Source organism: Castor canadensis, chromosome 8 (assembly GCF_047511655.1).
Source record: "Castor canadensis chromosome 8, mCasCan1.hap1v2, whole genome shotgun sequence".
NCBI classification, from domain to species: domain Eukaryota; kingdom Metazoa; phylum Chordata; class Mammalia; order Rodentia; family Castoridae; genus Castor; species Castor canadensis.
Genome location: NC_133393.1, coordinates 40,109,078 through 40,134,178, shown reverse-complemented (window position 1 = coordinate 40,134,178; position 25,101 = coordinate 40,109,078). Strand labels below are relative to the sequence as shown.

General features: G+C 42.6%; 1 pseudogene; it reads right to left on the bottom strand.

Annotated features, from left to right (window-relative positions):
- Nucleotides 1-3,809: 3,809 nt before the first annotated feature.
- Nucleotides 3,810-24,866, bottom strand: LOC109681121 (small ribosomal subunit protein eS17-like; annotated as a pseudogene).
- Between the last annotated feature and the right edge of the window lie 235 nt (nucleotides 24,867-25,101).

Below are 25,101 nucleotides of genomic sequence, written 5' to 3'. Positions count from 1 at the left end.
AGAGCATCTACTTTGCAGACATGAAGCCCTGAGTTCAAACCCTACTCCCAAAAAAAAAAAAAGAGAGAGAGAGAGAAAGAGGGAGGGATTTTCTTTTGGAGTGATGCTCCTGACATCTAAGGTGAGTCCTAAGAGTGCCCAGCTACATCTCCATTAGCATGAGAGGATACTGTTACTATAGCAACTACTTCATGACATTGCTGTTCTGGCCAAATTCCTCCTGGGTCCCCTCCCAGGGCTCCTGGGCCCAGAATCTGAGGAATAAGTGCTCCAATCTGAAGCCTGCCCCAGGCTAGAGGGCAGTGTGAAGAGTTCCCAACGCTATTCCTAGAATTCCTGCCCAATACTCACGGACCCCAAGATGCCCAAAGGCTAGGAGATCCTTGGAGGCGATTATAACCCTAGCACACCATAGTGTTCTATAAAGGACTATTTACAAAATTCTGCAATAAAACTTCTTTGCCAACTTTACCAGTGCCCAACAAATGTTGAAGCTGATATGGAAACCTGACTCACACCACAGTATCAGCAAACTGGACGCTGCAAAGGCCAGGGTGCTTTCATATGACCTGCAACCTTTGTCGCATGAAGGTTAATAGCTGCTGCTCTGAATCTCAATGTAGCAGCTGCAGATGACATCAGATTTTCTGCCACATTGGCTTAAATCAACACAATGAATCCATACAGCAGAAGGTCAAGGCCAATTGGGGCTTTCAAAGAAGGACTGGGCAGAGGAGCCCAAGCAGGAGAGTGGGAGAACTTTGCTCTGCTGTCTGAGGACATCTCAGAATGTGACCATGCCACGCATTTTTATAGAAGAATGACTGACTTTCTCACTAGGAAAAAGACATACAGGGCAGACATCAAGAGACACAGGTGACTGTGACTCAGCCCAATGTTGGGGTGGAACAGAATGTTATCACTTTGCTTAATTACTAAGCAGCAATTAACACAATTAATTCATTATATTAGTTTGTTCAACAAATGCATGTGTGCTTCCTAAGCAGTCTGTTCTCTCTTCCAGATCTTCTTAGCAGGTGAAAGGACTGTCATTTCACATATGGTCACAATCACAGTCCTAATAGAACACACATTCTGGACTATAAGCAGTCTTTTTCTGAAGACACTCGAAGCCTGAGAAACAACCACAAACTTCAGAACTGCAGTGTGAACAATCCTGACACACCTATTCTCCATTAGACAGTAACACGTTTTTGTCTATCTATATTTTCATGAATATCTACAGCCAGTGTCATCTCAAGTGTGACTATGTTTACTCAGATTGTCTCAGCAGCCCCACTGGCCAAAACCCCTCAGAAAAAATGGCAAATTGGAAATGCAATCTACCGCCTTCCTTTCCAGGCTCGTAATGTACCATTAATTCCCCACAGCCAGTAATTCACTTTCTGTAATAACTCAGAAGAGAGCAAGAAAGTGATGCAATTTTGTCTCCTTCCCTACCAATCACCTGCAAATCTTTCATCTGCTGCAGTCAGCCACCATTCCCCAGACTCCAGAAAGTGCCAATAGCTCAAGGGCGGGTCCCAAGGGCAAGAGGGAAAGGGATGGAGGGAGGGAAGGAGAGAGGGAGGTGGTAGAAAAATAAAATCACATTTACATTTCTCTTGCAAGGAATAAAGCACAACCCCAGGTGGTAAACATAGCTTCCCATTGCTTGCCTTAAACCAATGTTGACATGTAAAGTTGTTACTGCCTTAGCAGACAGAGGCAGAAGGTCCAGTCTGCAAATAGCAAGGATTTTATACTCAAAAGTAAAGCTCCAGCCTTGCCCCAGCCTTTTCTCTTTGTCATGGGGCAAGCTGGCTTGAGTGGTCAATGTTTTGAGGTCTTTCCCATTAAACACCCCACCTGGCTAGCACAGATGAAGGACAAGATCCTCAGAATGAGAAATTAGGACCACCTTCCTAGGACCACCTTTTTAGGATCACCTAAATCGCTTGTTAAAAATGCAAATTCCTGGACCTTTCCCCAGACCTCCTGAATTCTCTCAGAGGGGTCTATCTTTTAAACTAGTGCAGCCAGATGGATCTGGCACACATTAAAATTTGAAAAGTACTGAAATAAGAAGTAGATCACTCCAGGGCAAGAAGCAGAGAGTCACCCACGTGAGGAATCAAGATACCAATAGACTGTTTTCGCCTATAGAAGTACAGCCAGGGGGGTGCCTGGTGGTCTGAAACATGAATCCTTCTTAGTTTTTTTGGTTTTGTTTTGAGGTGCTGGAGATAGAACCCAGGGCCTCACACAAGCTAAGCGCTCTACCACTGACCTCTACTCTAACCCCAGCCTGCATTTCTTTTTTCTTTCTTTCTTTCTCTTTTTAGGCAGGCATTCTACCACTTGAGCCACTCCACCAGCACCTGCACTTCTGATGTTTCCAGGTACTGCCCACACCACTGGCAATACTTTGAGTACAGCCCAAGGTAGGGGGTGAATCACTTGTAATTCCAATAGCCAAGGTGGATAAGGTGCAGTAGGAACTTCCTCCAGCCCAAAGTCCCTCTGGAGGGACTCAGAACCTCTGGAGCAAGCACTTCAACAGCAAACTCCCTTTCTCAAGGCAAATACTCCTCTGGCAGGATGAAGCTATCTTCCTGGCTGAACACAGCCCTTCCCAGAAGTAGAGGCTAAGAGGGAGAGAAATGCAAGTAAGCCTGTCTACCTGGGATCTGCTGCAGGGCCTCCAAGAGCAAGAGTTCCGTGACCAACATGGAACCTGCAATGTCTTCTGTGACAGCCTCACATTATGTCACATCTATGGAAGTGACCACCAAGTCTGCTCAGATCCAAGTTGGAGGGTACATACACCTGAACTCTTGATAGAAGGATGGTCCAAGAACATGCAGCCATGTTTTAAAACTATGACAGAGCATTTGAGGAGCCATTTAAGATAATTTAGGATCCAGGCACCAGCAGTGGCTCACACCTGTAATCCTAGCTACTTAGGAGGCTGGGATGGGGAGGATCATGGTTCAAGGGTAGCCCAGGCATATCAAGACCCTCCATCTTCAAAATAACCAGAGCAAAATGGATTGGAGGTCTGGCTTAAGCAGTAGAGCCCCTGCTTTGCAAGTGTGAAACCCTGAGTTCAAACCCCAGTCACCACCAATAGTAACAATAATTTAGGAGAGCCAGAGAAATACAAATGTCCCCCAAGCCAGGACAGGATGGGCATTACAGATTGGAACCAGGCAGAAGAGCTGGGCAATTGATTCTTTAAGCAGAGGGAGGTGGTTACCTCCCTTAGCAAGTTATGGAGTCCAGGTTATAATGAGAATAAAGATGGCTCACTGACTCCCACCAATGTCATAAGCAAGCACCAAGCTCTTTGTCTGGGCCAAATAGCTCTATGGCTGCAGGGTAACACCAGTGGAGTGAGACACCAAGCCTCTCTCTCCCCAGTTTTTGTGGGAAAATGACTTTTTCCTTAATGAGAAAAATGATGGGGGTGGGGGAGTGGGAGGCTGGGGTGTGGCTCAAGTGGTATGGCACTTGCCTAGTAAGCAAGAGATCCTGAGTTCAAACCCCAGTATTGCCAAAAAACAAAAAAGATAATTAAATTTTTTTTCTTTGTGGGAAAGTGCCTTTAATTTGGGGAATGTTTAGAATAAATAATGTAAATTGAATAGAGAAATAAGGCAAAGTTACAATCTGAAAACTTGTATGTTAAATTTAGGAATTCTATGGACATCTATGAAGTTTTTGTGGTATTTAAAAGAATCTAGCAAGTAAAGTATTTAAAAGATTGGCCTTGCAATTCCAAATTAAGGTGTAGCATTCAGAGACTGATTTATTTATTTATTTACTTATTATTATTTGTTATTTATTTGGTGTTCCTGGGTTTATTGAAAATATTACATCTCAGCAGATGTAATACCCACTTGGTGTTCTGAAATTCATCCCAACTGTGGGCTGTGACTTGCAGGTTGGAGAGACTGCGAAGTCCAAAAGCTTCAGCATTTCCTTAGTGTCAGGGTCAACTTCAGTGATCTGGTCCAGCAGGGCTGAGACCTCCAGAACGTAGTTGTCTCTCCTTTCTCTCTCCTCCTCCTGCAGCTTGATGGAGATGCCTCTCACCGGGCCTCTCTGGATGGCTTCATGCGATGTGTGACATAGCCGGTGATCTTGTTGCGGAGCTTCTCGCTAGGGATGATGGCGATGTCCTCGCACACGTGCTTGTCGCTGTGGAAGTCATTGCCCAGGCGCGTGGAGTACTGCTCCATGATGACCCAGGCCGCCTTCTTCACGGTTTTGGTGCGAATGCCGCCCATGTTGGAGGGTCCTGGTAAAAGGTCAGGGACTGATTTAGATGGTGGATTTTGTAAGTTGCCAGCTCCCCTCCTTCAAATCTTGGTCAGATTTCACCCTGTGAGACCTGAGCACCCCACATAATACAGGAGTGCCTCCTCCCCACTCCAGTTGGAGGATTATACTGATCCTCCAACCCTTCTTTCTTCTTTCCAAAACACTTAACCCCTTCTACCATATTATAGGATTAATTACTTATTATTGTCTTCACCTCTAACTCGGATGTAACATCGAGGAAGTGAGATCCAGTTTTATGTGCAGATGAGGTTGGAGCACCTAGCCCAGGAAACCCATGGGAGGTGTTCAACAACTATGTGTTACAGAATTTGTCAAATGCTACTATTAGTGAGGAGCTGGTGCAGTGGCTCAAGTGGTAGAGTGCCTGCCAAGCAAGCATGAAGCCCTGAGTTCAAACCAAAACCAGTGCCACCAAAAAAAAAAAAAAAATATATATATATATATATTATATATATATTATATATATATATATATATATATATATATATATATATATATATATATATATATATATATACTGCTATTAGTAAACAAATGTAAAACATTTGAGAAACTTAAGGTTCACTTTAGCACCTAGCAAGCATGAGGCCCTGAGTTCAAACTCCAGTGTTGTAAAAAAATGAAAAAGAATATTTTCTTTAGCCTGGCTAAAGAATATCCTAAAGAACAGAGGATCTCTGTTTGAAGCCAGCCTGGGCAAATAGTTTGGGAGATCCTATCTAAAAAAAAACCCTTCACGAAAAAGGGTTGGTGGAGTGGCTCAAATTGTAGGCCCTGAGTTCAAGCCCCAGTACTGAAAAAAAAAAAAAAGATTTGCTTGATTTGTAAATATAAGTTATTTGAATTACAAAAATTATTTAAATACATGAGGTTTTGTTTATTTAGATAGTTGATGATTTGGTATCATGATTTGGATCTTAAATATTGTCCCCTAAATGATCATATGATAAGGACTTTGTCACCAGCCTACAGCACTATTGGGAGGAGGTGGAACCATTAAAAGGCAGGGCCTAGTGGAAGGAAGTTAAGTCTTAGGGGTGTGATCCTGGAAGTGGGTATTGGGACCCCACCCCTTGCTCGCTGTCTCTGCTACCTATTCAGCTACCATGAGGTGAGCAGCTTTACACCACTACATTCCCAAAAGGGATAGAGCCAGCCAACCATGGACTGAAACTGTGAGCCAAAATAAATCTTTCTTCTGTTTAAACTGTTTGTCTCAGGTATTTTATCAGAACAACAGAAAACTAGCTAACATGTGTAGTGTTAGAAAATTGAACATATTAAACTAGTAGATGCAGCTCAAAATACCGAATAAAATATAATTGAAAAGCCTCTTGTAAGATTTAAAAATTTGCTAGAATCATACCTAAAAGGAGCTGGGCATGGTGGTACATGCTTGTAATTCCAGCACTCAGGAGATGGAGAGGCAGGAGGATCACAAGTTCAAGGCCAGCCTGGGTGACAGAGGGAGATCTTGCCTCAGAAAACTAAATATAATAACAGTAAATTTATAAATAAAGCTAAATACTTAAGGAAATAGAGGATTTTTTCAGTTTTCTAACTTTAGTAAATCAGATATTTTTTAAACCCCAAAAGAATTGCAAAAGATAGTAATTGTACATAAAGCCCATTATAAGGAACATGTGTACACACACACACACACACAATTCATTGTCAGGTCTCACAAAGGAAATGCCTGCACTGACCTAACCTGGCTTCCAGTAAAACTGACGAAAGCAAATTTGGTGGAACACAATTCAGGTAATTGGTGCCTGTGCAACCTCACTACCAAATCCTAGGGAAAGCCAGGCTCAGACCAAATGCTGCCATACATATATTTAATAACTTCCGTTACTATAAAATTCTCCATATGTTCAGGGGAGTCCCACTCTCTGTCCTTTCAATCAAAGGAACAGTCACTGCCTCCCATCTTGTGACTGGCCATCAGTAACAACCAGAAGCCCTACAGACCCACAGGTGGACACAGCACTATTTAATAACTGGAAGAAAGGGAAAAAACTTTTCCTCTACCCTTATTGGCTCAGTTACTGGGGTTTGTGAATTAAACTAGCAAAAGATAAATTAAGAGGAAGAAAGGCATCCAGGTTTTAACAGTGTTAATATTGGTATATGCACAGATGTTCCACAGAAAGAAAAGATGAAAACCCAAAAAAGTGCTTAGACTTGGGGGATTATATATCATTTTAACAAAGGATAATAAATTGTAGAGAAGTGACCACATAAAGGAAAGGGAGTTTGGGATGATAAATTGTGGAGAAGTGACTAGGAAATATACAGAGGAAACCAATGGAAGATAAAGGTTATTTTAGCAAGACCTATTTACAGACACTCATCCCATTATCAACCATGTCTGCAGTGATAAGAGTTGCTCTCCTCTTCCTGGTACAAGGGAGGAAACAATTCTCATGGGAAATTTATGTCCTGCTTTTAGACAGAGAAGGAGGGCAGAGAATGCTTCCTGAGTTGGCTGTTTTTCCATTGTTGCTAGCTCAAAATAATCAATGTGCCAAAGTGCATATTTTTAGGGTTGCATGTTCTAGACCCCTTCAGCGCCAGGTCTCAAGGTCTGTTCCCAGGGGCAGAGGGTACAAGCCTACTACATTCTTACTCTCTGTGTACACAAGTCAGAGTCTCTAAAATATTCCAGCCAACTCCCAAACACTGTGTACCCATAATTTCACAGGAAGCCCATTTCTATCTTTAAGGATCTACAACAAACCACTGATGTCAGCAACACACCACCATTCCCAACATTTGCCATGCTAATTAGAAAGGCAACATAAACATAAACTCTGTTAGAGTCCTGCAGAGATGGCCCCAGATCTGTGCCCTGGAGGCCCTCACTAGAGGGTCCTGCCTAACCCACACATTAGAGGCTTCTGTGCACAGCACCCTCAGGCCCCAGGGAAGTGCCTGTCCACTCCCTGCCTTCTTCGTTCAAAAGGTTACTGTCCCAGCACCATCCAGATCTGTGGATTGTGTCATGGTCAACATCTGTAGCAGACCCTGCTTCAAAGTACTAGGAGAACCTGAGAGGCAGAAACTGTAAATATAAAGGGAAAAACCCTAAAAATTTTACCCAAAGCCTTATCCTAAGGCTGCTCAAATACCATAGATTTGGGGGGGGGGGAGGTGATATTCTTATATTAAGAAAAGAATATACTTTCAATAGATTGAAAGCAGGTTGTTTATAGGGTGAGAACACAATATTACCCTTTGGGATTTGATTACTTATTGAGAAATTCCTACAGGGTTGAGGTCATGGTAAGCAACAGTGTCAGGCTAAGCAAGATTTATAGAATTACAATGTACAAATGATTATTGGGTCCACCTGACTGCTAGGATATAGTCTAAAGCTTGGGTCTTCCTTTTGTTAGAGATCTTTGGGGCATGAAGAAAGCTTTTAATCTTTAGGTAGGTAGGGGACTCAAAACAATCTTGAGACACCCCATGACCTTGGTGGGCTATTTTGATTGTAACAGAGTCTTGTCATCTGAATTGGAAAGTTTGTTTTCTCTCAGGGACCTTGTAATCCCTTCCTTCCACAGTCACCTCTTATGTTTACCTGCTGTCTAACAATTTTCCCCCATCAAGGACTAGAAACCTTGAAGAATCCTCCATTTTTGGTCCTCTCTGCATATCCCCATTGGTCCTGGCTAACTGCTATCATTCCCCACTCAAGATCTGGAGACCCTGAAATCTTTTAGGGAGTGGGAAGTCAAAGTCAGTCTGGCTACTTCCTGCTGGTATGGCACAGGCCTAGGTCAGGGGTTCATCATTAAATGCTTTGATTTATGCATAACACAGCATCATTTCTTTTTGTTTTTATGTTGGGGTTTCGTTGCTGGTGGTAGTGGGGTGGAGGGTGTTGGTGGTACTGGGGCTTGAACTCAGGGCTTTGTGCTTGCTAGTCAGACACTTTACCACTTGAGCCTTTAGCCCATGGTACTGATCCTTACTATTAGTAGCTAGAAGGACATAGAATGTTAGAATTACAAATACTTGTATTTTTATAGAAACATTGAGTATGATATAATTAAATTTTCAACCAGGGAAAATTAAAAATGTTTTTTTCTATTCAAATCATTTTTACCTTAAAGTTTTTAAATTTTAAGACATGTTTCTTATGGTTTTTATTCTACCTTTTGCTCTTGATGGTTTTCAACTCTTAGGAGAAAAATTGTGAAATGTGAAAAGTCATTTTAATGTTTCAATTTTATTTATTTATTTATATTCTGGTGCTGGGGCTTGAACTCAGGGCCTACAGCTTGAGCCACTCCACCAGCCCTATTTTTGTGAAGGGTTTTTTGAGATAGGGTCTTGGAAACTTTTGCCCTGGGCTGGTTTCAAACCACAATCCTCCTGGTCTCTGCCTCCTGAGTAGCTAGGATTTCAGGCATGAGACACCTGCTAGCTAGGATTACAGATGTGAGCCACTGGCACCTGGTTTAATGTTTCAACTTTTAACATTTACTTTTTAACATGTACTTTCATTACATCTTGCCATAGAAATATCTTCAAATTGCTGAAGATCATTAGCATCAGTAAAGCAAATTTGTAAAACAAATTTCATCACAGTGATGAAATACCTGATGTAATCCATTCATAAGGAGGAAAGCGCCGTTTTAGCTTGTGGTTTCAGGGCCTCAATCCAGAGTTGGTTGGCCTGCTGCTTGGGTCCTGTTGTGAGGCAGAACACCATGTGTGGGGGTGAAGGGTGGGGTCGAAGGGTGGAGGAGGACAGAGGGAGCTGCTTATCTCATGGCAGCCAGGAAGCAAACACAGAGACAAGAAGGGGCTAGGGTTCCAACATCCCCTTCCACAGCTCCATACACCAGCAACCAAGCCTCTAACACAGGGGTCTTTGGGGGACACTTATCCAAACCACAGCACAAATTATGTGACACTTATGAATATAATGAGACAGTGATTCTTCTGAAACAAAAAGAGAAATAGATGTTATAGAATACTGAATTCATGGAAGCAAAGAATCAAACAGTGGTTACCAGAGCTCCATAGAAGATGATGGGGAATAAGGAATTGTTGGTCTAGGAAGGTTCAGGTTGGTTAGAATGAAGGATAAGTTTTGGAGATCTATTATATAGCCTAATGACTGTAGTTAAAATATTGTGTATCTAAAAATTACCGAGAGCAGAACTTAAATGTTCTCACTACAAAAAAAAAAAAATTATGTGAGATGATAAACATATTCATTAGCCTGATGTAATCATTTGAGGTAAATATAATATGTAAATATCACATTGTACACCATAAATGCATACAATTTTTACCTTAGTAAAGCTGGGGAAATGTTGTGGAATAAGTATGTAATGTTTATGAATTTTGTATGTCCTTATTTATTGCTGATTCAAGTATTGCTAGACCATTAGAACACCGACATATAGTTGGTTTTGATATGTTGTCAACTTCCACATAGTTTTCACTTGATTGATGATATATTTGACAATATAGAGGACAGAAAATTATTTTGTAGTTTGTAACTTCTAAATATGTAGATACCTACTCCTGGGTCTCCATGTATACTCTTGTCTTGGGGTCCCACATAAGTCAGGGATGCCTAAGTGTGAGGCCTGAGTTAGAAAGGTGATTGCCCTTGTATATGAGAGTGGTGACCTTTACTAAGAATACATTCCTGATGGGAAGCTATGTATGTGGGACTTACCTGCAACAAAATACGTCTTGATCTGTTCCTACTGCTATAATAAAATACCCAGACTAGGTAATTTATAAAGAACAGAAACTTATTTCTGAAGTCTGGAAAGTCCAAGATCAAGCTGCTAGTATATTTGGTATCCATTGAAGACTCAATCTCTACTTCTAAAATGGAGCCTGGTTGCTGCATCAGCATATGACAGAAGACAAAAAGAGACACACATCTGTGTCCTCACATCAGGGAAGAGATGGGAGGGAGAAATAGATGGGCTCACTCCCTCAAGCTCTGTTGAAAGGGCACTAATGCAATCCATGAGAGTAGTTCTGATAGCTAACCAATGCCATCATTTCCCAGTACATACATGCATCTAAACTATAATACACTCTATGTGGAAATTTTAAAATAAAAGGCAGGCATCCTATGTGGAGAAAATGGGACCCTTGTGCAGTGTTGGTGGGAATGTAAAATGCTGCAGGTACTATGGAAAACAATATGGCGGCTCCACAAAAATCAAAACAGAATTACTGCATGATCCAGAAAACCCACTTCTGAGTATATTCCCAAAAGAATTGAAAACAGGGTCTTAAGGAGATATTTGTACACGTGTATTCATAACAGCACTATTCGCAATGGCCAAAAAGTGGAAGCAAGAAAAGTGTCCATTGACTAATGAGTAGACAGCCAAGAGTTAGTAAATATTTACAGTGGAATGCTATTCACCCTTCAGAGGAAGCGAAATCCTGACATCTGCCTCAACTTGAATGAACTGTAAGAATATTATGCTAAGTGAAATAAGCCAGTCACAAAAAGACAATTGCAGTATGATTTACTTATATGAGATACCTAGAGGAATCAGATTAATGAGACAGAAAGCAGAATAGTGCTTGCTAAGGGTTAGGGCAAGAATGAATGGAGATTTATTGTTTAATGGGACAGAGTTTCAGTTTTATGAGATAAAAAGGGTCTAACCGTTGGTTATACAGGTGAATGTACTTAACACCACTGACCTATACATTTAAAAATAGGTAAGACCCAGCAGGCAGCTGCTGGGGCAGAAGAATTGCAGGTTTGAGGCCAGTCTGTGCTACATAGCAAGACCCTATCTCAAAATAATAGTATAGTTAAAATGATAAAGTTTACATTACATGTATTTTGCCGCAATTAAAAAAGGTTAATAAGCAGACATCCCACCAAAGAGATAAAAAACAATGCTTTTGTAAATGAATACCTATAAGGGGCTGGCAGAGTGGCTCAAGTGGTAGGGCACCTGCCTAGCAAGAGTGAGGCCCTGAGTTCAAACCCCAGTACCATAAAAACAAAACAAAACAAAACAAAAAAAAAAACCAAACACCTATGGGACCAAGACATGAGGTCTTGCAATGGCAAATGGAACTAAAGGAAAGTCAGCATGGCTGAAGTGCAAAGGGGTAAAGGTTTGTGGCCAGAGGTAGCCCTTATGTGAGGCTAGGGCCTGGTGACCATGTTTAGGAGTTTGTGTTTTATTCTAAGAGCAATGAAAGAAAAAAACACACCATCATATATAAGCACACTAAATGAGGTGATAAGTCACTGGAAGACATATGAGCAGGCCCAGACTCCTCACTGTCAGCACTTCTGGTGGATTCAACTCTGAATGACCTGTTAGGAAAAGTCAAAGCCCCCAGCACTCTCTTCCCCCTACCCCCTGCCATCTATAGAGTAGAAACAGGCCTCCAGAATTAGTGCTGCCTCTTGAACTCCCCTTCTGCACCCCTTCCTCTGTGCCACCACTCCCTATTGGTATGCCTAAATACCATCCCTCACCTGTAGCTGCCCAGGGTCCACAGCTCAGGCTCTTCTATTCACCATCAAGGCCATGTCCTTGGTGCTCCATCTTCCTGCTTCAGGAGAGTTTGTTACCTGCTTTCTGATCTCGAAAACTGATTATGTGGATTCAACCTTGTTCTTGGTACATTGGACACCCACAGCCCAGCTCTTTGAACTTGAAAAGTCTCTTGAGACTCACAGTCCTGGCATGCGATGTGAGCATAGGAAGGTGATCCTAGCATAGCCTTCAGGATTGTGCTGGGTGCCATGTCCGATGACTTGTGTTGAAACCCCTTATAAATCATACACCCTAATAATGAAGGAGACAACTAAGAATATAAACTCTGCCAGGAAAGACCTATGCATTCATCTCTGCAAATTGTAAGCACAAAAGAGCATGCATATTTAACCAATCCAACTCAACACCTGTAACAGGTAGGCATGTGACTGCCCAATGGTGACATGTTGGGTGGAACAGCAGCTCATCTAACCATCAATGACAGACAGTAGTTCTTACTGTTCCACCCAATCCATTCCCGATGTCTCCCACTGTCCTCTGGATTTAACTCCATTTTACAACACATCAAGGTTGTAAACTTCTTTTTGAAAAATAAATCGTTTTTCCCCATTTATCACCAAATGAAATCGAATGCACTTCCTCTTTGGTCGCCCAGCAGGCAATTCTGGCTTGCAGGTCTTGGCCACAGACTCTCTTTTGTAAAGAATGCCTGGACAGTCAGCTCATACCTGGGGCATTGAGTTACCTTCCCCAGGCCACTCAGCACAAAGAGCACACACCTCTAAGACTTCTGCTATCTTCTGAGTGTGACAGCCTACCCAGGAAAGTGGATAGATGTATCAAAGAGAAGGCGGCTCCTAAAGGAAGATGAACTTGTCAATTTCTCTGGGTCTCTCAGAGCCTAAGAAGTCATTCAACTTTTATATCCATTTAAATGATAGCACACACATTTCCTCAACATTTCTTCTGTGATAGAATGGAAAAATAAATTCTCTTTGAAGTAAGTCCTTTTGATTTTCAAACAAATCCTGTTAGCAGAAAGGTTTGCTGAGCCAGCGTCTGCTAAGTCAAGTCTCATTTCCGGTGCTCGTTACTATCACAATTCTCATTCATAACTTTCATTTACTGAGCAATTACTCATTCTAGGTACGATAGCGTTTGTCTCTTCCCACCAACCCAAGGAAGTCTATATCATTATCTCCATTTTACAAATGAGAAAACTGAGGCTCAGAAAAGTTGTTACTTTCCCACATTCATGAAAATACGTGGCAGAGCTGAGATTTAAACCAAGGCCATCTGTGCTCATTTCCAAGGACTGCTATAACAAACGATCACAGTCCTGGATGCTGAAAGTACAAAATGTATACATCAGCATTAGTGGCTACTTTTGGAAGCTCTAAGGGCAAATGTATTCCATGCCTCTATCCTTTTTTTTTTTTTTTTTTGGAGGCACTGGGGTTTGAACTCAAGCCCTCATGCCTGCTAGGCAGATGCTCTACCACTTGAACCACACCTCTAGCCCTCACTTTAGCATTGTAAAGATGTGGCATTCATTACATTCACAGTGGCATTCACTTCAGTCACAATGTTGTGCAAACTTCACCACTGTCTGTTTCCAAAATCCTTTCATTGCCCCAAAGAAAAAAAAAATTGTTCCCATTAGGCAATAACTCCAATTTGGCCTCTCTCCCCAGACCCTAGTTATCCTTTACAGTACTTTCTTTCTCTATGAAATTGCCTATTCTAATTACTTCATAAGTGTAATCATATAATTATTGCCTTTTTATGTCTGGCTTATTTTGTTTCGAGTTAGGTTTTCATGGTTCACCCATGTTAGAGCATGAATCAGAATCTCATTCCTTTTTTTACTACACAATAGTATTCTACTGTCTAGATATACATATTTTGTTTATTCGCACACTGATGGTCTCTTGGGTTGCACCTTTTGGCTTTTGTGAATAATGTTATTAAGAACACTGATGTACAAATACCTATTTAAATCTCTATTTTCAGCTGGGCACCAATGGCCTATGCTGTAATTCTAGCTACTTCATCTCAACCAACACCTGGGCACAGTGGTGCATGGCTGTCATCACAGCTACGCAGAAGGCTGGGAGTAGGAGGGTTGAGACTCCAGGCCAGCCCAGGCCAAAAGTTCTAAAAATCACATTTTCAACCAGGGATAAAAAAGCTGGGCATAACAGCATGTGTCTGTCTGTCCTCTCAGCTGCAGCAGAAGTGTAAATAAGATAATCAAAGCCAGGTGCCAGGGCCTCATACCTGTAATCCTAGCTGCTCAGGAGGCAGGATCAGGAGGATAATGGTTCGAAGCCAGCCTGGGAAAAATAGTTTATGAGACCCTATCTCGAAAAAACCCATCACAAAAAAAGGGCTGGTAGAGTGGCTCCAGGTGTAGACCCTGAATCCAAACCCGAGTACCCCCCCCAACACACACACACACACACACACACACACGCGAGAATCAAGGTCAAGAATGACCTGGGCAAAAAGCAAGATCCTATCTCAAACAAAACTAGAGCAAAAAAGGGGTGAGATGTGGCTCAAGCAGTAGAGTGTCTGCCTAGTGTAAGAAAAATGATCTTTTCTATCAAAGTATTTGTTACCCTCTTAGATTACTTAAAAATTCCTCAGGTCCCCATCTTAGGTGACTTGCATGTTTAAAGGGTCCTTGCTTCTTCTTCCGGATTCCCGCCAAACTGCATGCTCTAACCCATCCCCCAAGCCTTTTAGCCAATGGAGGGAGACTGTGAACCTTTGACCTGGACAAATCCCAGGTGAGGGGCAGGCAGGACTGCATCAGGGATATAAGGAGGAGCCACTGTTGGCCATTTTGTGCTTGCGTGTTGCTTAGCGGGAGTGAGCACATGCTTGCACCCTCTTGATCAAGAGAAATTGCCTTGTCAAGATTTTCTGTCTCTTGTGTGTCTGTTTTCGGCACCGGAGGGTCTTTAATTCCAACACTAGCAAGTGCAAAGTGCTGAGATCAAACCCCAGTATCCCCAGGAAAAACAAAAAAAGGGTATTTTCTCAGCAGCATTCTATTTCATAAGCACACCATTTCAAGGACCTTTAAAAGAGAATTCAGATGTGAAATTTTTAATTTTAGAGGTTCAAAAAATGAATGAGCCCTCTTTATTGGATAGCATACTCAAAGATGCCATCAAACATACTTAGAAATACGATAAACATCACTTCCCTGCTCTACTCCTTTTGCTCCCTAACATTTCTGCAATTTACTTCACCTTTGCCTGATGTAGAGAATTAACCACAAGTTCTAGTAAAGTTGAGGCCAGTACTAAAACCCTAATCAGCCTGTGAATAATAATGACGGGTGTGTATGTCTACAGGCAAGAATTTCAGTTCTGCTAATAAGAGCAGTCTCCCTGCATAACAAAACAGGCAGCTGCTACACAAGAACTGTGAATGACCTCTGTTTCTAGCCTTGACACAGAGCTGCCTCATGAATGAAGACAAAGCAATTCTGATCAAATTGCTTAAAGTCCTCCTTTACCCTTCCTCACCTAAAGCAATCAAATCTAGAACACTGAGCATGGCTCTGTTTGAATTGCCCCAACTGCTTTCCATTGTAGTCTTACAGCCTCCTGAAATTGTGTACAGTCTTTGTGCTTTTAATGTCCTCCTTACCCTTCTATTTATCTTCAAGACCTAGATCAGAATTACCATCCCCTTGGAACCTCATAGAGTTCCCCTTTCTCTACAAGGTTAGTCTGTGCCTCGTTCACAATTCTGTTGGAATTTTCATCACATTCTACTATAATTTAGTCGAGAACTTGAGGTCTATAATCTGTTTCGTTCATATCAGTATTACTAGTGCTGGACTCAGTAGTTACTTAGTAAATGTCTATCACTTTATGAATTACTCATTTCAACATCTGCCCTCCTCTCTTGGGATCATTTTATTTACTTAGAAGTTACCTTTAACCTTAGCTCAGAAAACTTGCAAATTTGATAGCCAAATTTTTGACATTCCCAAATCTTTTCCAGTTGCACAGAATACTAGGTATTATAGTAATAGCAGCCTCACATTAATCCCCTTTTTAGGGATGTGACTGTTCCTGGTTTGGTGAGAAGCAAAGATTGCCACCCCATCAGCCACATGACATACTCTGAAAGTCCACCTTTGTCCTTGGAGTTTTCTCTCAAGTACTTCAAGAATGCCACTCTTTGGAGAGAAAAATAAATTATGACCAAAGCAACAATGCAAAGCCCCTGGTATTCACAGTAAAGGATATTGATTTACTCTGTTAATTGTAGCTGGTTACTCTCCAGAAAATGGAAACAATGTTAGAAGAACAGGTGCTGGCACCTTAGCAAGGTGTCATGAGAACTTAGCAGTTACAGAGAAAGAAGGCACACATCTGGACTAACATAGCCAGATGTGCCTTCATGGGGACATTATAGGTATTTATGTGAATAGGTTTGCCTGGAGGACAAGAGCCAGCTGAGACTAGACTGTGACTCCCTCCCCAATCAGAAGCAGATTGTCACAGGTCTAAATACTCACTGCAGCTGGGGCCCAAAAAATGATACTGCAGCCCAACATGGTGACACATGCTTGTAATCCCAGCACTTGGGAGGCTAGGGAGCTCTAGGCCAGACTGAGGCAGAGTAGAAGTAGGGAAAGTTCGGGACTATATGTAGGTTGCCCACGATCAGCCCAGCCCACCCTCACCAGGCCCCTCCTCACTCATTGATTGTTAGATGGAATTCACCTGGTTCCTCCTTCCCATAGACTAGCATAAGTTTTAAAAGTACCTAACAAGAGACATTCTCCCCTTTGTATTTCCCTTTCCCTAACATTTGATAAACCTATATCCGTGTCCTGCCATGGATTCTTCCCAGCTGGACACAAAGAATTTGGAAGTCTTCTGATCACAGACCGCACCAGCGCTGTTAACAAGACCACTACAGAGTGAGTCCCCATCTTAAAAAACAGAAGATAAAAGAAGAAAACCATACTCTAAAGGATGATGTTTGAAATGCTGAGGGCTTGGAATTGAAGGAAATTGTAAGTGAGCAAGTATGTTAGGCAGTTAGCTAAAATTAGACAGTACAGCTAGGACAGAAAATTCTCTGAAAAACTCCATTTATGACCTCCCTATGACCTTAACAGGCAGAAAGATGGAAAGTCAGGATGGACCAGAATGAGGGTGCTAGGAGGACTAGTAGGAATTTCAAACCTCAATGGTTTAAAGGGTACAATCAATCAGAACATAGCAGGCTCAACCAGACTGCTGCTTTCTGCACACCTGATTAGCATAAGGATTGAGCAACGCCCTGGAGGAGATGGATAAAAACTGTAGAACACATCACTTCACTGGCAACCTATTTAGACTCCTCCTTATCTCACGTAGGAGCTTTGTCCTTTCTCTTAATAAACTTCTTGCCTGTACCTCACCCTCCATTGTCAATGGACCGAAGTCATGAGATGAAGAGTTCAGTGCAAATCGGGAGCCCTCTGCCACTGAACTAAATCAAAGCTGTGACTTATCCAGCACAGCAGATTCATAAGAAGATTCTGGTTTCTGAAGATCTTAAAAGTTACTTCAGATTCAAGGTCTCTCTAACCTGCCCTTATCGGACAGGAAGCTTCTTCCAAAAGAAGTGTAATTGTGTTAAATCCTTTCTCCAGGGGTCTCATCAAATAACCAGAAAACATTAAGAACCCAGGAGGAGAAGAGAAGAGACTGACGGTCCTCACCATGACCAGACTTTTCACCTATCCTGAGGATCTTCAGAAAGATTACCTGTTTGAAATAGCACCCCTGCCTACCTCCCCAAGAGCTACAGGAACTTTGTCCCAGGCCTTAGTCCTTTAGGCTTGTTTGCTTCCTCTAAAAATCACTTGCTACCCCTTTAAGTTGCCTCCCCTCCATTTCCCTCTCCCTTGTGTAAAGAGTAAGCTTCAACCATCTGAGCCCCGGTAAACACCATGCTACAGTGAAACTTAGCACAGAACCCGGATGTAAACATAGATAGACCTGCAAGTCCCCAACAGGTCTGCTGACCTTGGGCAAATCTCCATGTTTTAGCAAGCTCCCAGTCTCCAAAATTAAGCAAGTAAATAAATAAACAGGAGAAAAGACTGGGACCTAGGAGGAGGAAGAAAGAATTAATGATTGTTAAGCACCTTGGAAATGCAAAGTGCTATTTAAATGCAAAATAAACGGCAGGATAACAAGTTCACTTTGGCTTCAGGGAGAGGGACTGTCTGCTGCTGGAGCCATTAAAAGTCACAGGCTATAAAATAGGCAGTAAAGTGGGCTTTGTTCAGCTTTGCCCTGAAGAATCATATAACCTTGCCTGAAATTAGCTGTTTATCCCAGTTCACAAGTGATCAGATAAAACTAGGAGAACCCCACCTGCCCTTTGAATTTAGCTATCTTCACTGCCCCCAGCCAGGCACCCACATGGTACCAAAGCTCACTCCAACTAAACAGCTCAGTGACAGGCAACCCCATACCCATGAATCTAAAACTTAATCCAGTTAAATTACCCCATGTAGGGAAGTTCAAATGTTTTCACTGAAGGTTCCATCATTTTACTGAAACAGACAATAGACAGATAGATGAATAGGAGAAAAGCATATCAGCTTATTACATGCACATATAAATGAGAATAGCCACTCAGGACCATATGGTTAACGTTTAAATAAATACCCTCTTCAAAGCCTGTGTATTAGTACACACTTGTAATCCCAGATGAGACAGGAGGATCATGAGATCGAAGCCAGCCTGGGCTACTTATCAAGAGAGGAAATGGGGACTGTGAGGCAATTTTTAAGGAAGAATAAGCGATTTTTAGGGGAGAGAAGCCCAAAAAGTGGCTCTAGGTGTTGTAAGGAACTGCCAAACAAAGACCACATCACGTGTAGAAAAAGAAAGATTTATTAGGGGCTAAACTGCCAGGCTGACTCTCTCAGTTCAGACTGCAGCAGCTCAGCAGGAATGGGTAGTGGGCTTTATAGGAGGGGCCACACTGCAAGGGAGGGAAGGCATTCCTGCCAGAGAACAGCAGGGCCGCTGGCCTCGGTTTATCTGATCACCAGATAGAATGGGTCTACATGCATAGTTAGTTGAGAAGCGCGAGGTTCCTGTGGCTTTGCAAGCAGGGAAACAATCAGGGGAGTTTTGCAACAGCGGTCATAAATGCGGCAGGGGGAGGGTCTGGTTTTGGTGTTAGCCTCGGGGCTCTCCACCCACCCCAAGAATGCCAGGGACCTAACAGGTTTGGTGTTTGATTTTCAGTCTCCTGTATGATGTGTATTTAGTCTTCTGGGTTAATGAAATTTTAGGAAGAGAGCAAAAAGTCACTGCGCTCCTCCTTGGTGGATCGGGCCTTAGGTGGAAGAGGGAGCTTCAGCAAAAGCTCTTCCTGAGGCTGCCGTTCCCAGGTGCCTCTCAGTTTGAAGTTCAAGGGTGTGTTTTAGGGCATCAAAAGCAGAGGCAGTAACTCAAGGAGATCTGGCCCTGCTCAGCTGCTTTTCTGTGACAATGACAATCTTTCATGCCTGCCTCTCATTCCTTATTCACTAATCTACTCTGGTCACCTCATGACACCAATGCACCATATGTTGGGTTATTTGAGCACTTGGTGTGAACTCCTGCCAAAAAAGTCAAAAAGAGAGTCAACTTCCTTTATTTCCATATTTCCTTCTGGGATTATTTTGTTCCCTTGAAAGTCTTTTGATTAGACTTTAGGGGAGAAGGGAAAGGGGAGGGGGTGTAAATAATTGTTCTGTGCTCTAGGATATAATCTTTAATTTCTAATCCTATGGGGAATGTATTGAAGAAGGGAGAAAATTACTCCTGAATTCAGTCTGAAATGGTAGTTGGTTATGGGTAAGGTCTTCTGATTTGCTGGCCAGAAAGGAACATGTCCTTAGCGACTTTGCAAGCTAGTGATAAAATTCAAAAAGGTTAGAAGCATCCTTCTGGATGCCCCTGGGGACTTCTCAGGGCTTGTCTCTATAATCAAAAGCTTGGATAGATTTGAACTTTGAAGACGTATCTTTGTACAGGACTGCATTTCTGTGTCTTCAGAAGGGGGAATCCTCCTGTTGAGAGACACCCCCCATCCACCCTGAGAAGTTGGAGTTTGGAGGAGACATCTGCAGGAGCCAGAGTTATATGAAGACAGCAATGTCAAGTATTTTTAAAGAAACAGAGGAGGCAGGCGTCTGTGGGAAAAATATGGCCATTTGTTGATTATCTGGGAGGGGAGTAATATAAAAGGATTAGGTGACCTAAAAACAGCTGGGCCAGGTGAGGGGCAGATGGCAGAAGGGTTCGTGACCCTGGGGAAAAGCAGTGAAAACCTAGAAGAGGAAAGAGAAAAATCAAAAGGTAGGAGGGGAGAGAGAGGAACAGAAGAGCCAACTGAATCTCACATGGCAGGTCTAGAAGGCAACACCTGCTACAATGGCAAAGAAGGAAAAAACACAGACAAAGCAGCCACTTTAGATCCTGAACAGAGGACCATCATGATGGGTGAAGAAGCAACTATGGAAAGTCCCTTGTCCTCATCAACCCAGTTGATCATGAGAGGGGAGCAACATGATCAGGCTGGGAACCCTCCTTTCTGAATGCTGACCCTGTCCCAGGCACTGTGCTGGACGCTTTCCTTAGGTCCTGCTGTTGAACTTCAGTCACCTCCTGGATATATATAATTATGTCCATTTTACAGATGTGTAAGCTGATCTTTGGAGAAAAGCACAATAAAAGTCAATCAGTGAAGCACCAGTCCAAGCTGGAAATCAGTGTGGAGGGAGAGGGAGAGGGGCAGAAATGCCCAATCTCAGGGAAGGCATGACAGGACAGGGAGATCTAGATACCAGGACAGGAAGACAAAAGGAGAGCCTGTCAGGTGGACTTCCTTGCCTTAGCCCAGCAGTGCCTGGGCTCTGATCCCCTCTGACAATGGTGGCTCTCAGCTGAGGGAAGCTGTCATGAAATTTGTTCACCCTGAAATGAAGCTTAATTGCTCTACAGAAACATTGGCATATTCCAGCCAAGAACAAGGAAGGTTTTATTGTCAAATTGAGGCAGGCTAAAATTAGGGAGAGTTCAGGACTCACAGAAAAATATTACATTTTAAATTAACCATGCTTTAGTTCAGGAACCACCCTCACCTGGCCAGGAACCGCCCAAAAACCTCCCACTCGTTGATTATTGGATGAGGATCACCTGGTTCTTCCCTTACCATAGGTTATTGTAGGTTTAAAAGCACCTGAAGAGCAAAAACACGTTCTCTCAGCTACCAGCTTCCACCTGGACCCCATATTGCTCCCCTTTGTATTTCTCTTTCCTAACCTTTAGTAAACTCTCTTTACACCCATGGACTCTTCTCCATGGGATACAAAGAATTTGGAAATCTTCTGATCACAGGCTGCACCAGCACCATTAACAAAGTGACAGACTGGGAAAAGATGCCAGAGAGCAAGATAAGGACCAAGGAGAAGCGTCCAAAAATGGAAGGTAATTTGGGAGGGTTTTAAAAAATTGGACAAAAAGTTCAATTATTCTTTTTCTGAAATCACTCCTTGGAGGTTAGTAATAAGGAGGAAATTGAAGACCCAACACAGTGACCCCCAGAGTCACACTGTCACTATTCCAGAGGGTTTCTCGCAATGAGGAACCATCACACTTTTTCTAAGAGTCAATTATTGCATTGTCAAAGATCAGAGAGTCTAGTGTTTGAAAACTATGCATTTGAAATTCAGTACTTCTGCTTATTAACTGTAGGGTCCAGAGAACTCAATTCATTTCTACAAGTATCGGCTTGATTATCTGTAAAGTAGGGTGCACCAGTTATTCATTGCTGGGTAACAAATTACTCCAAAATTTAGTGACTTAAGACAACACTAGATATTATCTTCACACAGTTTCCCCAAGTCATAAATTCGAGAACTGGGCAATTCTGGCTCAGGGTTGATTTTGGGATTACAGAGAGACATCAGCTAGGGCTATGGTCTTTCTGAAGGATGCACTGGGGCTCCACATTCAAGGTGGCTCCCACAGGAAGACCAGTGGAAGACCTCAGTTCTCCTGCACATGGGTCTCTCCACAGGGTTGTGTAAGTGTTCTCACAACGTGGAAATTGGCTTCCTCAAGAGTTAATGACCCATGAAAGAGTTGCTCAGAAGCTATACCTAAGAAGGTATAGGGTATAACTTCCATCTCATTCTATCCGATTGAAGAGATCAGTAAACTTCACGCACATTCAGGAGGGTTGTAATTTGGCTCCATCTTGTAAAGGAAAGAATGACAAAGAATCTGCAGGTGTATTTTTAAATCATAAAGGGAGAAAATACCTTCTTTCATGCTCCACATTGGGTACGCAGTGTATGTTAACTACCATGTTGAGCTAGGAAAGAAAGAAAAAAGAAGACTGGAGGTATCACAAAAGTGATAACCATCCTAGTCCTCAAGGACTTACAAGCCATTTGAGGAATGCACATAAGAGTTGAGCACAAAGCAGTGGACTTCTGGAGGGGAGGAATGGGGTCACCCTTCAGGAATAAGAAAGATTTTCCTAAAACAGGTACCATCTTAGCAGTCCTGAAAACAAGTGTGTAAAGGAAAGATTTTCAATACAGTAGAAGAATGTTTTACAAACACAGTTGTGACTCATGAAATCAACTTGGTGAGCTCTGACCAGCATTTGTACTTAAATGGACTAGAATGGAGAGTATCAGAGTGAATTTTACACAATAAGGATCTTTTCTATGAGGTGAATACCAGATTACGATGCAAAATATATCATAATATACTTACTTACGTCCTTACTTATTTACTTCCTGTGGGTTGACTGAAAAAAGTTTGAGCCAGATGTGGTGGCTCATTTTGGACTAGAATATAAGTGAAAGAAGGAAATGTCAGGAGATTGCAAAAGTGTATCAGTCAGGGCTGGTGGGGTTATGTTGCAGTGACAAATAACTCCCAAATCTCAGTAGCTTTACAGCAAGGATGATTTTGTCCTAATGTTATGTATGCTTGAGAATCAGCTGGAGTTCTGCTTGTTTTAGATGCACTCCAGGAGGGGTATAGGACAGCAATCGTCTCCATATGAACTATCACCACTGGTCACATAAGAGAAGGAATGTGAACAGCTCACCTCTATTAAACTTCTGCCTGGAAGTGCTACTTGCTCACATTTCATTGGCCGAAGCAAGCCACGTAACTAAGCTTGACATTAATGAGGCAGGAAAAGTATACTCTTCCGCCCAGGGAGGAGCAGTAAACCCTTAAGAACAGTTACATGGTCAGGTGTGGTGTGTACCACCACACACCTGTACTCCTAGCCCTTGGGAGGTTGAAGCAGGAAGATCTAGAGTTAAAGGCCAGCCCGGGCCACAGAGTGAGACCCTATCTCAAAAAAGAATGAAATACAACCAACAACAACAAAAACTTTACAGTCTGCCCCAAGAGGTATGGAGGTAGATCTCAGATACATCTTATAAATTACAATAAGATGTTTGGGCCTATCCTGAGGACAACAATGATCCACTGAAAAATTGCCAGTGAAGTGATCCCATGATTATTAGAAAGGTCCCTGTCTGCACTGGGATAGGAGATGGGGAAAAGTTGAGAATTTTGACAGGGAACCCAAAGGTCAGTCTTCTTGACCAGGCCAAATGCCTTGCTAACTCAGCACAAGGCAGGTTGGGGTGTAGGTTTGATCTCCAGAAAAATAAAAAATAAAAATAAAAAATGAGAGGGAGGAAGCTCTTACTTTCCATGCAACAATAAATCTCAGAGGCCAGGAAACATGACATAAAGAATTTAAACACTGGGGGCATGGCTCAAGTGGTAGAGAACTGCCTGGAAGGGAAGGGTAGGGAGTCTTGAGGCCTGCGCCAGCTTGTCCCAGGAACCTAACTGGGAGTAATGGTAGATTAAAAAAGGACAAAAGACAAACATGCAAAAAAGCTGGGGTCAGGTGGGCTGGGTGCTCTGGGGGAGACGCACAACAGCCTGCACCACCTCCAGTGAGTTTATTATACACAGCAGCAAGCAAGGAAGCAGAACAACAGTTCTTGGAGGACATCATGACATTGTAGTTATCGGGAACAGGGGAAGCCTGTGCTCGCCACTCTCTGCACACAAACATCTTACAAAGAGCAGCTGTGCTGCATTTTGCCCTCACTCCTTTCTACAGCTGGGGACTGTGCCAATCCCAGCCTACAGATTTGACATAGCTGTGCCATAGCTGTGCTCATGTCAAGTTCTCATAGATTTCTCATAATCCACTCCCCACATGGGAGGAAGGGAGGAAGGAAATGACATTGAAGATTTAGTTCTTGTTCTTTTTTCCTTTTCACATAGAAGAATCTTGAGTTAATTTTTTTTTTCTTCAGTACTCAGGGCCTTTTGATTGCTAGGCAGGCACTCTACCACTTGAGCCACACCTCTAGCCCAAATCAGTTTAACGTCTGATGGAAATGACCCACCAAAAAAGTGAATATTGCAGATGTGCAAGAGAGCAGGCAAGGGACAAAGTACAGTGTCAAGAAAGTGGCAAGGGGCCCTGGACTCTGCAGAGAAGCCAAAGAAGCAGCCTTAGTGGGAAGTGAGTCTGGAGCTCCATGGGACTGGGCCGGACCTGACCTGAGCATGTGTGGATGCCAGCAGGAAAGTGGGTGAATTGGGTGCAGGAAGATGGAGGCTGAAAATCAACAGTAAGTGAGACTGATTGCCTCCATGCCATCTTTGATATAGGAAATTGCCTTAGGCAGTTGGTAGGGAAAACTATGGAAAGCCATAAAGTCTTCTTTAAAAAAAAAAAAAAAAAAAAGTCCACTTGTTTCTTTTGGGCTTCAAGGAAACACACTCTTGGAACTTACCTGGTAGGTGACTGAAAAGGTAAAATACTTTCTTTGTCTGTGAGAAGGATGACCCCACCACGAAGCATCCTCAGCTATCCAGGCTCTGCCTCTGGTATCATTGGACTTATCCCTAGAGAGAAGAGGAGGGAGGAGGCAAAGGGGATTTCTGTGAAAGGCACCTTCGCTCTTGTATCAGTTTACCTGTTACAAAATCACACCTTGTTGATGTATATGAATAAATCAGCAACCTATGGATCCCATACCTCAAAGCTACCAAAGGCATGCCATGTGTGTGTAAAAAAGAAACTCATTGTTTGATCCAAACAAATATACTCTCCCATCATGCCATGGGCTGCTAACTGAGAT